Source organism: Choloepus didactylus, chromosome 7, assembly GCF_015220235.1.
Source record: "Choloepus didactylus isolate mChoDid1 chromosome 7, mChoDid1.pri, whole genome shotgun sequence".
In the NCBI taxonomy this organism is placed as follows: Eukaryota; Metazoa; Chordata; class Mammalia; order Pilosa; family Megalonychidae; genus Choloepus; species Choloepus didactylus.
In genome coordinates, this window is record NC_051313.1 from 73,914,129 (window position 1) to 73,932,479 (window position 18,351).

Here is an 18,351-nt window from a genome sequence, read left to right on the forward strand (position 1 = left end):
TAATTGGGTTATTTGTTTTCTTATTGTTGAGTTTTAAGAATTTTTTTAAAACGTATTTTGAATACAAGTCCTTTATCAGATATGTTTTTCAAATTTTTCTCCAAATCTTTGGTTTCTTTTCTTTCTGTTAGCAATGTCTTTCACAGTGCAGAAGTTTTTCATTTTAATGAAGTTCAACTTAATTATTTTTCATGGAGTTTGCTTTTGGTATTATTTAAAAAGTAATCTTCAGATCCAGGGTCAGCTAGATTTTCTCTTATACTATCTTCTCAAAGTTTTATAGTTTTGGATTTTACATTTAAGCCCATGATCCATTTTGAATTAATTTTTGTGAAAGATATAAAGTATATCTCTAGATTATTTTCTTTTTTTTGCATGTAGATATCTAGTTCTAGCACGCTTTCTTTTTTTTTCTTTTTATTTTTTTATCTTCATTTTATTGAGATATATTCACATACCACGCAGTCATACAAAACAAATCGTACATTTGATTGTTCACAGTTCCATTACATAGTTGTACATTCATCACCTAAATCAATCCCTGACACCTTCATTAGCACACACACAAAAATAACAAGAATAATAATTAAAGCTAGCATGCTTTCTTGAAAAGACTATCCTTTTTGTGCCAGTTTGAATGTATTATGTCCCCCACATGCCATTATCTTTGATGTAACCTTGTATGGGCAGACTTATCAGTGTTAATTAGATTGTAATTCTTTGAGTGTTTCCATGGAGATGTGCCCCATCCAACTGTGGGTGATGACTCTGACTGGATAATTTCCATGGAGGTGTTGGCCTGCCCATTCAAGGTGGGTCTGAATTAAATTACTGGAGCACTATATAAGATAAGACAGAAGGAGCAAGCTGCTACAGCCAAGAGGGACACTTTGAAGAAAGCACAGGAGCTGCAGATGAGACAGTTTGAAGATGGCCATTGAAAGCAGACTCTTGTTCTGGAGAAGCTAAGAGAGGACAAATACCCCAAGTGCAACTAAGAGTGACATTTTTGAGGAACTGCAGCCTAGAGAGGAACGTCCTGGGAGAAAGCCATTTTGAAACCAGAACTTCGGAGCAGATGCCAGCCATGTGCCTTCCCAGCTAACAGAGGTTTTCCGGACACCATTGGCCATCCTCCAGTGAAGGTACCCGATTGCTGATATGTTAGCTTGGACACTTTATTGCCTTAAGACTGTAACTGTGTAACCAAATAAACCCCCTTTTATAAAAGCCAAGCCATCTCTGGTGTTTTGCATTCTGGCAGCATTAGCAAACTAGAACACTTTTCAATCAAATTGCCTTTGTTCCTTTGTCAAGTTTCAGCTGACTATATATATGTGGGTCTATTTCTGGACACTCTAGTATTCCATTGATTTATTTGTCTATTCTTTCACAAGAACACACTGTCTAGATTACTGTAGCTTTTATAGTAAGTCTTGAAGTTGGATAGTATCAGTCATATGAATGTTCTTCAATATTGTGTTTGTATTCTGGATCTTTTGCCTTTTCATGTAAAGTTTAGAATCCATTTTACCTTTAAAAGTTAGTATTGGAGGGAAATTTTTCAGAGTGTTTCAATTATCCATTATTACAATACGTTCATATTTTGGACATAATCAAAGTCATTATACAGCAGATTTTCCTACCTGGAGTGCCATAAAACATTCAGAAAATATGTGCTGTGTAAATTTTGTTTTTGCCGTGTAGGGGACATCTGGAAATATCTGCCTAACACCTTTCTTCTAAAAAAGAGTTCCTTTCCATCCACATAATCAACATTGGCCCAGTACCTTTATCCATGATTTCAAAGGTTTCTGAGACTCAGTTGTATCCCTGACATATTTATGGTTTGGTTGTTATACTTCCTTGAATTATATGAGCCAATTTAATTATCCTTTTGCCCAACGGTAGTAAAATTGGATATCTCTCCCTCACCACCTGACTAATACCTGCTACAACTGGGGTTTACATGGTTAAGATGATTTCTGTAAGACAGGATGCAGAACTGAGTAGATCAAGTAGGAAAGTGTAGAGCAGGAATAAGTTTCCTAGAAAAAGTAATGTTAATATGGCATCAACCCGAATGCCTCTTTGTTGCTCAGATGTGGCCCTCTCTCTCTAGTTAAGCCAACTTGAAAGGTAAAATCACTGCCCACCCACCCACATGGGATCAGACACCCAGGGGAATGAATCTCCCTGGCAACGTGAAATACAACTCCTGGGGAGGAATGTAGACCCAGCATCATGGGATGGAGAACATCTTCTTGACCAAAAGAGGGAAATGAAAGGAAATGAAATAAGCTTCAGTGGCAGAGAGATTCCAAAAGGAGCTGAGAGGTCACTCTGGTGGGCACTCTTACGCACACTTTAGACAACCCTTTTTAGGTTCCAATGAATTGGTGTAGCTGGCGGTAGATACCTGAAACTATCAAATTATAACCCAGAATCCATGAATCTTGAAGACGATTGTATAAAAATGTAGCTTATGAGGGGTGACAAAGGGATTGGGAAAGCCATAAGGACCACACTCCCCTTTGTCTAGTTTAAGGATGGATAAGTAGAAAAATGGGGGAAGGAAAATAAACAAACAAAGGCACCCAGTGTTCTTTTTTACTTTAATTGCTCTTTTTCACTTTAATTTTTATTCTTGTTATTTTTGTGTGTGTGGTAATGAAGGTGTCAGGGATTGATTTTGGTGATGAATACACAACTATGTAATGGTACTGTGAACAATCGAATGTACGATTTGTTTTGTATGACTGCGTGGTATGTGAATATATCTCAATAAAATGAATATTTAAAAAAAAAAGATGGCATCAAAGAAAAAATCATGCAGCATTGGAAAATGCAAGCACTTTACCTAGTGAGTTTTAAAGAGTGCATAGTCAAGACATAGCAACTTTATGATGAAAGAACAACCAAATGAAATGTCTGATAATTCTCTCTGCTCTTAAAGACACTGTGATATATTATTATATAGTTATCATTGATTCTGTTGTGATTATTTCTCACCTTAGTGTTGCTTCAAGTTTCAACCCTTCCAAATTGTGCCTCTATGGCTCTAATATTCAAAAGTGTGACAGGAACATAAAAGGTTTGAGAACCAGACTGAATTTTCTATAAAATAGAAAAGTGAAAAGTTGAAACATACAATATTTTCTCTATTCTAGGGCTTCTTTTTTCACATTTAATACATCTAAATTTTGAATATATTTTACAATGATATTTTCTTAAAAATTTACCAGGCATCCAAGAAAAGAGTAAGTTCTAATTTCTGTGCATGTGCAAACTTAGCTGTGTATAGAAGGTATCTGCTCAAACCATTTATTTGCTGTTGAACTTTAAATTAAATTAGGACCTCATTTATGTGAAGTGAAAGCTTTTCACTAAAGCACAGGGCATCTATCTGTCAAAAGCTTCCAGCTGGCTTTTAAGAAAAGTAATTTTTAACTTACAAAAATAAAGGCATAAACTAAGATTTTATCAAAATAAAAAGTGCAGGCAGAATCCTAGTGTGGTAGCTCGGAGCTATATACTCCAGAAAAACATGTTCTTAAACTTAATCCATTTGTGTGGATATGAACCATTGTAAATAGGACCTTTTGATGAGGTTTCTTCAGTCAAGATGTGGCTCAACTGAATCAGACACAGGAGACACAGGGGGAAAGTCACAGGGAATAGCCAGAAGCTGGAAGTCAAAGGAAACCTAGATGAGAAAGAAGAAGCCAGAAGTCTCCATGTGCATTGCCATGTGACAGAAAAGTCAAGGACCCAGGATTGCCAACAGTGAGCCCCAGAATGCCACAGTCTTCTGAAAGAAAGCATCACCTTGGTGACACCTGGATTTTGGACTTCTCCTGGGCCCAAAACCATGAGCCAATAAATTACCATTGTCTAAGCTAACCCATTGCATGGTATTTGTTTTAAGCAGCCAGGAAACTAAAACACCTAGTATTCCTCAATATGCCTAGAAATTCTCCTGTTAAGCCTAAAGATGCTAACATGTCAAGATTTGAGAATAGTATATGAAATGCAGTGGATTATCATGGTACTGTCCATAATAACTGACAATAGCTTAACATAATTCAGAAGAATTCTTAGACTTCAGACATGCAGAAGATACACTCTTGAATTCTGATTTGCTGCTGAAAGAAAAAAAATGTAATTATTTAAATAAAAATGGTATTATTGCTAAGTTAGAATAATTTATTTCAATGTAATATAGCTTTTTTTTTTCCCTAGAAAGCTACTGTAGAATGGATGGGGTGTCTCAAAATTGTTGGCACCTTATAATTGAGGAATTCATATTTTTTTTCTGTGCTTTGAACAGATTGCTAGTTGTGACACAAGTATGTTTTTCAAAAAGGTGTGTTTGAGAAAATGTGGATGAATTAAATGCATCTAGGTTCAACTGAATTAATTAACAAATAATTGTATTCTCTTCATTCTCTAAAACTTACAGGACATGATAAATTAATACACATTGTGGATTGAAAGTTTTGTAAATTTCTGCTACCATGTTTCAAAAATTATCATTTTTAGAAAGATTTAAATATTTTTGTGAAAGATTTGGATGAGGAAGTCCATTAAAAACAACTGGTAATGATTTAATGTGATTCAGTGTTAATCTGAAGGCTGTTTTTAAACTCTCATAGAGACTGGGATTAAAACGAGATCTCTAACTTTTTTTAAGTCATTTTTTATGATAAACTTTTTTTAAAATTCAATTTTATTGAGATTATTCACATACCATACAATCATCCAAAGTGTACAATCAGTTGTTCATGGTACCATTTATATAGTTTTGCATTCATCACCACAGTTAATATTTTTTCAATTTTAGAACATTTTCATTACTCCAAAAAAGTAAATAAAAAGAAAAAAGAAAACTCAAATCCTCCTATACCCCTAACCCCCCTCTTCCATTATTGACTCATAGCATTGGTATGGTACATTTGTTACTGTTGATTAAAGAAAATTAAAATAATACTAACTATAGTACATAGTTTTCAATAGGTACATTTCCCCCCATACCCCTCTATTATTAAGTTCTAGTTACAGTGTCATATATTTGTTCTAGTTCATGAAAGAAATTTCTAATATTTGTACAGTTAATCATGGGCATTGTCCACCACAACATTCACTGTGTTATACATTCCCATGTTTTAACCTTCAACTTTCCTTCTGGTGACATACATGACTCTAAACTTCCCCTTTCCACCACATTCACACACCATTCAGCACTGTTATTCTCACAATAATGTGCTACCTCTGTCCATTTCCAAATGCTTAAGTTCAACCTAGTTGAACATCCTGCACATATTAAGCAACCACTCCCCATTTTTTAGCCTCATTCTATATCCTGATAACCTATATTTCATGTCTATGAGTTTACATATTATAATTAGTTCATATCAGTGAGATCATAAAATATTTGTCCTTTTGTGTCTGATTTATTTCACTGAACATGATGTCCTCAAGGTTCATCCAACATTGTTTTTCTTTAAGACAGTTTTGTTCACACCCCATACATTCCATCCTAAGTAAATAATCAATTGTTCCCTCTATAATCATGTAGTTATGCATTCACCACCACAGCCACCACTATCTATATAAGGAAGTTTCCATTTCTCCCACAAAGAAAGAGGATGAGTCAAAAAAAAAGAAAGAAAAGAAAAGAAAAAAGGTATAAAGATAAAAGAAAAAGAAAAAGAAAGAAAAAAAAAACAGCTAAAAAGCAACAAAAGAAAAGGTAAAATTAAAATAAAGTACAATAAAAAAAGTCAGACAACATCACCAATGCCAGGAGTCCCATACCCCTCACTTATATCCCCCTCTTATAGGCATTTGCCTTTGTTACATTAAAGGAAGCATAATACAATGTTTCTGTTAACACCTTGCAAGGTTGATATTCATTTGTTCTTCCTCATGTAAAAACATACTTGTACATTTTATCACAATTGTTGACCACTCTAGGTTTCACTAAGTTATACAGTCCCAGACTTTATCTTCCCTCTTTCCTTCTGGTGTCCCATGTGCCCCTAACCTTCCTCTTTCAACCATACTCACAGTCATCTTTGTTCAGTTTACTTAACATTATTGTGCTACCATCACCCAAAATTGTGCTCCAAACTTCTCCCTCCTGTCTTTTCCTGTCTGTAGTGCTCCCTTTAGTTTTTCCTATAGAGCAGGTATCTTGTTCACAAAGTATCTCATTGTCTGTTTGTCTGAGAATATTTTAAACTCTCCCTCATATTTGAAGAACAGTTTTGCTGGATATAGGATTCTTGGTTGGTGGTTTTCTTTCAGTAGCTTAAATATATCACACCACTTCCTTCTTGCCTCCATGGTTTCAGGCTTCCTTTGTATGTGATGGATCGCTTTTTGCTTGCTGCTTTCAGGATTCTCTTTTTATCTCTGATGTTTGATAATCTGATTATTAAATGTCTTGGCATAGGTCTACACAGATCTATTGTTTGGGTATGCTGTGCTTTTTGGATCTGTAATTTTATGTCTTTCATAAGAGGTGGAAAATTTTCATTGATTATTTCCTCTGTTATTGCTTCTGCCCCTTTCCCCTTCTCTTCTCCTTCTGGGACACACATGACTCATATGTTCATGTGCTTCATATTGTTCAGTTCCCGGAGACATTGCTCATATTTTTCCATTCTTTTTCCTCTGTTCTTTTGTCTGTAGGATTTCAGGTGTCTTATTCTCCAGCTCATGAGTGCTTTCTTCTGCCTCTCAAAATCTGATGTTGTATGTCTCCATTGTGTTTTTCATCTCTTATGTTGTGCCTTTAATTTCCATAGGCTCTGCCTGTTGTTTTTTCAAACATCTGAGCTCTTCCTTATGTTTGCCCAATGTTTTTATTTCCTTTATCTTTTTTGCCATATCTTCCCTCAACTTGTTGAATTGGTTTTTGAATTGATTTAGCATATTTTTTGAAGATCTTTAATTAGTTATTTTAATTCCTGTATCTCAGTTGAAGTGTAAGTTTGTTCCTTTCACTGGGCCTTGTCTTCATTTTTCCTAGTGTGATTTGTAGTTTTCTGTTGTCTAGGCATCTGGTTTCCTTGATTACCCCAATCAGATTTTCCCATACCAGAACAGGTTCAGGTCTTGGGAGGGGGCCATATTCAGTATCAGGTTTCCCTGAGGGTGTGTCCTAGAAGACTGACAGACTTTCCCATGAGGCCTCTAGATGCTGTGCTTTTTCCTAACCTGCCCAGCAGGTGGTGCCTGTCATACCCATCATTCCCGACTGGTGTAAAAGGTGTGGTCCCTTTAATTCTCAGCTTAAGTTCTTTCTGGTGATTGTTTTCCCCCAGGCCCTGGGGTCTGAGATCTGAAGAGAGGACAGCCACTTGAGCTGGGTTCCACTCCCTCCTCTTAGGCAAGATGCACCCCCTAGGGAGTTATCTTCTGCACTGGAATTACTCCTTTGTCTCTCTGACTCTGTTAACTCAAACCCTGCCTGGGTCAGGGCACCAAGAACTGAAAATGCCTGAGGCTTTCTCCACTGAGCCACTCAGATTGAGAGAGAAAAAAAGGAGAAAGAAAGTCCTTTTACAGAGCCAGTCCCTGGCCCCCCAGTTTTGCCTGTTGGCCAGAGATAGTACCCAGTCCTCTGTGCTCCTTTTCTTGGGATACAGACATTTTCCAGTATTCTAAGCTCAGCAGTCTCCAAAAGCCTCTGTAGTTCTTTTTCCATCAGCTCCACCTCCTCTCCACTGGGAGTGACCTCAGGGTACTTTGCTGCTTGTTAGCGGTTTGACTGTGTTTGTAACTTGTATACAGCAGTTCACATTTTTAAATTAAAACCCCAGATGAAGCAAATTATATTCACTTGCTCCTGCCAGGAGCTGCTTCTTTCTCCCACAGCAAAGTTTTGCAGCTCAGCCTGCTGGTGGGGGGAGGGGTGCCAGTTCCACAGTTTTTACTTACAGTTTTTATGCTGCAATCTCAGCCATCCCTCTATTCCAGGCTGGTGTACAATGTGTGGACAGTCACTGTTGTCCCGCAGCAGTTGTTCCAGACTTTACTAGTTGTTCCTGGCTATTTACTAGTTGCTCTAGAGGAATAACTAAATTCCACACCTCTCTAGGCTACCATGTTGCCCCACCCCCTATGAGATCTCTGATTTTTTTAAATGATTGGATGATTTGCCTCTGTAAAATTAAAAGCTTTATGCTTTGAGGCTGCTGATAATTGATATGGTAGAATTATTAGTAAAGGCAATGAGTAAATTTAGCCAGCCAAATGCTGGCCCTTATGTACACTTGCTTTTCTTCCAGTATCAATTGACCTAAGAATATTTAGGTTATCTCCAACTCAGACTTGCAGCAGTATTGAGACATTTTATTTTGGAATCTTTAATTTAATTGAATTCCATAGTCTATTTAGCATTTATGTTCTGTATCAACAATACATAACTTTCTTGAATAATTAGGCCAGAATTGTTAATGTCAGTCCTTTTATACAGCAGAGTTTCTCTACCTGAAGATGTTTAATTTTTAAAAAGTAATTGAATACCTTCATTGATTATTAGGACTTTAGTAAGCAGGATAAATATTGTAACTTGATACTAACAGATCAGATTCAATTCCTTTGATCTACTTAAAGTTCCACAAGGATAGATCTGAAAATAGCCCTCATATCATGCAAAGATACAGCAACCTATTGCTCTAGCCACCTGTGCCACCAAGTGCCCAAAGTTTTTCAAGGGAAGCCACATACAAGCATGACCAGACTATCATCCTTATCATTGTTATCATGGCTCTATAAATTAAGAACACATATTAAAGCATTTCCTATAATCATATATTACTTTTGAAATTAAGTGTATTGAATTTCACTTCTTTTAGAACCCTGACATTTTATGTCAATATTGTGTATCTAAATGAGAATTTCCTTTCAGGGAGGAAAATATTTCATCCAACACAATAAATACAATGGGGAAACTTAAATGATGATTCAAATTAATAACTTTTGAAAGAATGTATATAAGGGATGATTTTTTTTCACAAAAAAAGACTTGGTAGAAAAATCCAGACTCTCTAGCTTTATTCATTTATTGGATAATTGGCAAGTCAGATACACCTCTAAATAATAATGTAGCAAAATGTTTCAGTGATAAAAGAAAGCTCCTCCTTATTGAAATATATTTTATTTTCATATATTACTGAGTCTGTTGTTATGGGTGGACTACTTTTCTTGATATACACTGCTTAATTCTCTGATTGAAGAAATCAAAATCAGAAACTACCAAATGGAGAAAAGAGTATGACCTGAGACTGAGATATGCATGTAAAAACAAAGAATATGAATGAATGATGGAATTTTTTACAGGATGGCCTCATTGTTACCATTCTTTTCAACAAAGAAACATTCTCAGCTTTCAAAAATAATAAGCACTGTTTGAAAATAAGGAGGTGGACTGTCTCACGAACATAAGCTGTTTTAGAAGCTCTGATTTGTTAGAAATGACAAATAAATAATAACACCTCCCCTTTATAAATCAGAATATAATGAATTATAGAGTGATTAAAATGACTAGCTTACATTCTGAGATGTAGTGCTTTCTGACTGGAAAGAGGAAAATAGCAAGGAAATGGTTTGCTGTGAGAAAGAGTAATGTAAGGTTTTCTTCAATCATTCAAGTCAATATATAGTGCAATTAATCTTATCAAATTGGCTTCTTGTTTTAGCATAAACATCTGGTAAACTAACAACTGGTTCTTTTTACTTGAAAAGTTGACTAAGTGGATGAGCAACTTTGTCTTTTTTTAAATATCAGTTTCCTGGAAATAATTTTAACTTTAAACAAAGGCTTCAGCTGAATATGCATGTTCTAGTTTGCTAATGCTGCCAGAATGCAAAACACCAGAAATGGATTGGCTTTTATAAAAGGGGGTTTATTTGGTTTCACAGTTGCAGTCTTAAGGCCATAAAGTGTCCAAGGTAATGCATCAAAATCAGGTACCTTCACTGGAAGATGGCCAATAGCATCCGGAAAATCTCTTTTAGCTGGGAAGGCACGTGGCTGGCATCTGCTCCAAGTTCTGGTTTCAAAATGGCTTTCTCCTAGGATGTTCCCCTCTAGGCTTCAGCTCCTCAAAAATGTCACTCTTAGTTGCTCTTGGGGCATTTGTCCTCTCTTAGCTTCTCTGGAGCAAAAGTCTGCTTTCAAAGGCTGTCTCAAACTGTCTCTGTAAGCTGAAACTCCTCTCTCAGTTCCAGTGCATTCTTCAAAGTGTCCCTCTTGGCTGTAGCAAGCTTGCTCCTTCTGTCTGAGCTTATATAGTGTTCCAGTAATTTAATTCAGACCCACCCTGAATGGGTGGGCCAACACCTCCATGGAAATTATCTAATCAGAGTCATCACCCACAGTTGGGTGGGGTGCATCTCCATGGAAACACTCAAAGAATTACAATCTAATTAGCACTGATAGGTCTGCCCACACAAGATTATATCAAAGATAATGGCATTTGGGGGGACATAATACATTCAAACTGGCACAATGCATTTCTTTTACTTTTTTAATATAAGAGAAGAAATAAAAACTAAATACAAGGTAGTTATATTTTTCACGGCACCATGGAAGCTGATTATCCTGGTGTTAAAACATCTGTTATAATTTGGGATATGTCAGGAAATGATTGGGCCGGAAAGGGCGCTCTGAAGCCTGAGTGATCTGTTTCCTAATTCACCTTCAGAGTATAATTTTATGAAGTACTTTGATGGGTCTGTTGTTCTGTTGCTCTATTCTGCAAAGAGTCTAAATGGATGACTCATTATTTTATGGGTTTTAAAACCCTCCTTTAGTATCAAATAAAAGTTATGAATTCTACCCACTGAAAATATGTACCCATACTCAAACATAAAATTTCAAGATGTTCACAGACGTTCCAATGCCCTTGTGTACCTAATCCCAGATTAAGAACTTGTTTTGCAATGTCACATGTGCTATGAGCTTCCTGTGAGCCCAGCCTTTTCCTTGCTCCTGAAGTCTGTGTAACTTCCATAATACTATTCTCGCCCTACTATTCTCGTTTTCTGGAGAATAGAACAGCAGAAGAGAGAGCTTTGTATTCCTGTGACAAACCCCAGAATGGTACACACAAGCCCACAAAATGGATGAAAAAGGCCTAGGTAATAGACAGGCTGTCATAACTGACAGGCCCAAGAAGTCAAACCTAAAAATTTGTCTCATGTTTAAATTTTAGCTTCTGATTTTACAGTAGATCTGATAGATAAATGTATACTTTACATAAGTAATTATACAAGAATTTATATTTTTTCTCTTTTAAATAGTTAAAAGAAACATGTCTTTGTGACATTCCAACTAACCCTGGGGCAAAAAAAAATAGAGCTAGGGAGAGAATGTGGCTGGTTTCCAAGCATTTCTGCAAAGAATAGTATAGGGATAAAGAAAGAAGAATTAGCACAGAGTTACATCTCTTGGTTAGATTGTTTTCTACATTAAGGAATGCATTCATCATACAATGTTTTACTGTCAAATTGATCCCAATAATTTACACTGGAGACCGTTTATGAAACTGAAGGGTGAAAATTATATGAGTCAATCCCCAAGCTGAATAAAATAATGAAAAGCTCTTTTATGGGGAAAAGTAGTATTTTCTGAAAGTGTCAAGTGTTAAAAAAATTACTAAAAAAAACAAAGCATAAGGTAAAAGACATAAGGTGGTCAAATTTGGGTGAGATAAATGTTTTAAAATTGAAGAGTGAACTTCTACTTCCAGCCAAGATGGAATAATTGGCTTTCCTAATCTGTCAGAAACAAAATTTTTAAACAATGGAATAAAATGTATGAATCATTGGTTTTCAAGATATTAGACATCAGGCAATGAAGGACAGTGATCCCTAAGAGACAGGAAACAAATAGGGTGAGCACCAAGATTGTTCCATCTTATTTTGTGGAACGATGCAGGGAGGAAAAATCCAGGTGGAAACCAGCAGTATCCCTGAGTTCAGGAGACAGTTGGGGAATCCAAGGAGGCCAAAGCTGCTAGAGTTTTCAGGTCATGGAGGAGAGAACTGTATAAAAGGCATTTCCTGATATTTACAGAGATTCTTCCTTGAATCTTGAGTTGAGAAGTCATCAGTATATGCAAGTAAGCAAACTGAGACCTGGAAAAGAACCACCCAAAAGAATGGGAAGGAATGATCACTAGAGCTCGTACAGGACTAGGAATAGTTTATGTTATCAATGACTAGGTGAAAAACCTCATTATTCAAGGGGCATAGAATAAAGTATTCAAAAAGTATGGCAAAATTAGCCCTAGACTAATCATTGCTTTGGTCGCACCTAACAAATTTCAAAACAAGATACCAAAAATCTAAGTGTTTACAACTAACTTATTGCATCCTAAAACAAAGATTCAGAAGATTTATACATATCAACCACCCAAAAGGTAAAATTTACATCTGGCTTCTAGTTAAAATTTATCAGGCATGCCAGGAAGCAGGACAATGCAATCTATAACAAGGAGAAAAGTCAATCAACCAAATTGACCCAGAAATGACATTGATGATAGAATTACTGGACAAGAACATTAAAACAGTTAATTATAATTTGATTCCACATGATCAAGATGCTAGAAGAATGATTACACATGTTAAGAAGACACATGAAAGTTATAAAAAGGACCCAATTTGAATGTCTACAGCTAAAATTACTATGCCCAGATGGGACTAACAGCAGTTTAGAGATTACAGAAGAAAAGATTAGTAAGCTTGAAGACATAGCAACAGAAATTATCTGAATGAAGCCAGAGAGAAAGAAAACTGAAAAAAAAAAAAGAAAAGAAAAGAAAAGAAGAGTGCATCAGTGACCTGTGAAACACCTTCAATTAACCTAATTTATGTTCAACTGAAGTTGCCAAAGGAGGAATGGGAACAAAAAACATTTGATGAAATAATGGCCAAAATTTTTCCGAATGTGATGAGAACTAGAAACTCACAGATCCAAAAAGCTCAACAAAGCCTAAACATGAGAAAAATGAAGAAAAATAGATGAAGGTACATAATGATCAAATTGCTTAAAACCAATGATGAAAAGAAAATTTTAAAAGTAGTCACAAGAAAAGACTTATTACATACAGTGCAATAAATAATGACAATAAGATTTCTTGTTGAAGATAATACAATTGAAAAGACCATGCTGCTACATCCTTAAACTACTGAAAGAAAAAAACTATCCACCTACAATTCTATACCCAACAAAAATATCTTTTAAGAACAAAGGTAAAATAAAGACCTTTCAGGAGCATAAATTGAAAGAATTCATTACTATAACACTTGAGCCACAAGAACGTCCTTTGAGGAGAAGGACTTCAGGGAGAAATATGATGATACCAGATGGAAATACGGATCTATCCACACAGATCAATAAAGAACACTGGAAATAATTTCAATGTGTGCATATAGAAAAGACTTTTTTTAACACAAAAGATTTTCTTATTATTTAAATCCCTTTAAAAGTTAATTGCTTAAAGTAAAAAAAGATAACAATGTATCATGGAACTTATAGCATACGTAGATGTAAAATGTATGATAAAAACAGTACAAAAGCCGTGAGGGAAGAAATGGAAGTGTATTATTGTAATGTAGTTATAATATATGTGAAATGGTATAATACCACTTGAAAATAGACTGCGATAAGATATATATAACATCAAAGCAGCCAATAAATAACTCAACAAAAAGTTGTAGCTAATAAGCCACCATGGGATAAAAATGAAATCACAAAATTATACTCAACTAACTGTATATAAAAGGTAGAATGTGGGGGAAAGGAACAAAGAACATATGGAACAAATTAAAAACAAAGGGCAAGATAGTAGATTTAAATTCAATCATATCAACAATCACACTAGATGAAAATGGTCTAAACATCCAAATTAAGAGGCAGAGATCATGAGATTGGGTAAAAAAGTAAGGCCAAATTATATATTGCCTAAGAGAAACCCTATTCTATTATAAAGACACAAATAGACAAAAAGTAAACGATGGGTAAATTACACCATGCCAACACTAATCATAAGAAATGTGGATTGGCTATAATCATATAGGACAAAATAGATTTCAGAGCAAAAATATTACCAGGGATAAGGATGATCATTTGTTAATGATAAAGGAATTAATTCATCAAGATTACATGAAACCCTAAAAATTTATGCACTTAATAACAGAGCTTTAAAATACATAAAGCAAAAACTGATAGAACTTCAAGAAGAAATATACAAGTATAGCCAGATTTCAATACTCCTTTCTCAAATATTGAAAGAATGTGTTGAAAGAAAACAGTACACAGAAGACTTGAATAACAGTACCAAACAACCTAACCCAACTGACACTATATTTATACTATAAATACTCCACCCAAAAGAGTGGAACACACATTTCTTTTTTCTCTAAGTGCACATGGGCCCTTCACCAAGATGACCATATATGGGGCCACAAAACAAGTCTCAATAAAATTAAAAGAATTCATATTATACAAGGTATGTCTTCTGAAAACAATGGAATTATATTAGAAATATAGGAAATTTAGTTTCCAATGGGAAACTAAATAACACACTTATAAATAGCCCATGGGTCAAAGTAGAAAACAAGAGGAAAGATGGAAATTATTTTGAACTGAATACAAATGAATATACAACATATCAGAATTTGTGGGTTTCTCTAAGGCAATGCTTAGACAAAGAATGTACACAATGAAAACCAATGTAAGAAAAAGAAGTTATTGGAAAAAGAAGAAAGCTCTCAAATCAATTGCCTTAGCTTCCACCTTAGGAAACTAGGAAAAGAAGTGCAAATTAAACCTAAAGTAAGCAGAGAAAGGAAACAATAAAGAACAGAGTAGAGATCAATGAATTAAAAGCCAGAAAAAACAATAGAGAAAATGCAACCAAAAGATGTATCTGGAGGAAGATCAATAAAATTTATAAATATATAGCTAGATCTATCAAAATAAAAAGAGAGAAAACATAAATTTCCAATATCAGGAATGAGAGAGGTGACATCACTATAGATTCTTCAGTAGGGTTTTTCAATATTGGAAATATTGATATTTTTGGCTAGATAACTCTTTCTTATGGGTGACTGTTCTATGCATTGTAAAATGGTTAGTGGCAACCCTGGTCTCTATCCACTAGATGACAGCTGCATTCCCCAAGTTGTAGCAACCAAAAATGTCTCCAGACATTGCCAAATGTTCCTTAGGGAGCAAAATTGCCCAGGTTTATAATCACTGCTATCCATATACTAAAAGGTTAATAAAGGAATATTATGGTAAACTTCATGCTAATAAATGACAAATTAGATGAAATGGACAAACTCTTTGAAAGATACACACTAACAAAGCTCACCCAAGAAAAAATAGATCAATGGCCATCTATCTATTAAAGAAATTGAATTTTTCATTAAGAATATTTCCACAGAGAAAGCTCCAATCCCAGATGACTTTATTGGTGAATTCTATCCAAATATTTAAGGAAGATAACAATTTTACAAAATGTGCAAGTTTGGATATATTATGTCCCCCAGAAAAGCCATGATCTTTTAACCCAATCTTATTGAATGGACCTTTTGATTGAGTGTTTCCATAGAAATGTGACTCAATCAACTGTGGGTGGATAACTCTGAACTATTTCCATGGAGGTGTGGACCCCACCCACTCAGGGTGGGCCTTGATTGGTTCACTGGATTACTTAAGAGACTCAAGAGCAGACCCAGATGCCTGCTGACATTTAAAGATGCTTGGATTTGCACACAGAAAGACGTTTGGAGATGCTAAGCTAAGAGATGAAACCCAGAGTTTGCCCTGGAGAAGCACAGATGCCAGCCACATGCCTTCCCAGATGACAGAAGTATTCCGGATGCCATTGACCATTATTCAGTGAAGGTATCCTCTTGTTGATGCCTTAGTTTGGACACTTATATGGCCTTAGGACTGTAAACTTGTAACTTAATAAATCCCCTTTATAATAGCCCATCCACTTTTGGTATTTTGCATAATGTTAGCATTAGCAAACTGGAACACAAAAACTCTGTCAGAAAAAAATAAAAAGGGGAGAATATTTCCCAGTGCATTCAATATGGCCAATTTACTCAGATACAAAAACTAGGCCAAGACTTTACAGGAAGAAAAATACAGATGAACATTTTTCATAAACATAGATGCAAGAATTCTTAACAAAATTTTAGCAGTTTGAATGAAAAGTGGATTTCAAATGGAGTTTTCCAGGATAACAATACTTCTACAAAAACTTTAAAAAATATGAAATACTTAGGATAAATCTGAGAAAAGTTGTACAAGACCTGTACCCTGAAAACTGCCAAAAACTCTGCTGAGAGAAATTAAAGAAGACCTAAATAAATAGAAAGATATATACCTTGTTCATGGATTGGAAAAGTCAATATAAATAAGATATCAATTTTCCCTAAATTGAGCTGTCAATTCAATGAAATCCTAGCCAAAAGTCCCAGCAGAGTTTTTAAAGTATAAATTGACAATCAGATTCTAAGATTCATATGGAATTGCTATATCTATAATAAGCAACACTAACTTTGAAATAGATTAACAAAGTTGGAGGACTTACACTAAATATGTCAAGACTTTTTATAAAGAAACAATAACCAAGAGAGTGTGGTTGTGGTGGTTTGAACCTGTTATGTACCCCAGAAAAATCCATGTTCTTTTAATCCATTCCTGTGGGTGCAGACCTGTTGTGGGTGGGATTTTTATTGTTATTTCATTTGAGATGTAACCCACCTTGGTCAGGGTGGGTCTTGATCCTCTTACTGGAGTCTTTTATAAGAGAGCTCAGAGAAGCCCTAGAGAAACTGAGAGACAAGGACACACCCACAGAAGCAGAGAGAGGAAGCCACTGAAGCCAGAAGCTGAAAGCAATGAAACCCAGAACCCAGGAGAGAAGGACCAGCAGAAGCAGGCTATGTGCCTTCCCATTGACAGAGGTGTCCTGGGTGCTGGCAGACTGTCTTCAGAGAAGGTATTGTCTGGTGATGCCTTAATTTGGACATGTTCATGGCCTTAGAACTGTAGCTAATAAATCCCCATTGTAAAAACCAACCATTTCCAAACCAAAAGAGTGGAATCGGTATAAAGATAAATAAATAGGTTATTGACTGATTAAAGTCAGAAATAGCCCACACAAATATAGACTATTGATTTTTGACAAAGGAGTAAAAGCAATTTGGTGGAAGAAGAGTCTTTTCAACAAATGGCACAGGAACATCTGGAAATGCATATGCCCCCCAAAAAAGAACTTTGAACCATAACTTGCATAATATACAAATATTAACTCAAAATGGCATAGAATTTAATGTAAAACCATAAGCTATAAAACTTCTAGAAGAAAACAAAATAGAAAATCTTGGGTTCAATAAAGATTTGTAGATATGACTCCAAGAAAGTGATCCACAAAAGATAAAATTGATAACTTTGTTTCACCAAAATTAAAGCTTCTGTTTTCAAAGACACTAGTAGAAGACAGAAGAAACAAGTCTCAGCCTGAGAGAAAATATTTGGAAATAATCATTATATCTGACAAAGGATTTCTAGCCAGAATTTATTATTTTTTAAAAATTTTGGAATATAACATATATACATAGAAGTGATAACTTTCCAAGTGCTATTTAACAAGTAGTTAGAGAGCAAATTTCAAAATATGTTATGGGTTACAGTTCCACAGTTTTAGTTATTTCCTTATTGTGAAATATAACATATGCAATAAGGTAATAACCTTCAAAATACGATTTAACAAGTAGTTATATAGGAAATTTCCAAAAATGTTATGAGTTACAGCACCACAGTTTCAGTTTTTCCTTATTGTGAAATATAACATATATTAAAAAAGGTGATAACTTTCAAATTACAACTTAACAAGTAGCTATATAGCAAATTTCAAAGAATGCTGTGGTTTACAGCTCCACCATTTCAGTTCTTAGATATCCTAATACCCTCGCAACTAAGAAAAGGAAAATTTTATAGAGATTCTGTATTCTTATTCCTTTGTTAAATTCTATCTTGTCTCTGGCTATCCTTTCCTCTAGTGTAATCAGTTTCCCAAACTTCAGGAATGTCTAGGCAGTGGCCATCCTAACTTGTTCACGTTGAAAAGGGGTGTTGACATTATGGGAAAAGGGGTTGATGTTCTTTAAGAGGTTGTTGCCTTTGGATTTTGGAACTTGACTGGCATAGGAGCTCTCTGGAGGATATACATTTCTGAAGAATAAACTTAGTGAGTGAAACTTTTATAGCATCTCAGATAGGGATCCAGGTATTCTTTAGGGTTTTCAGGA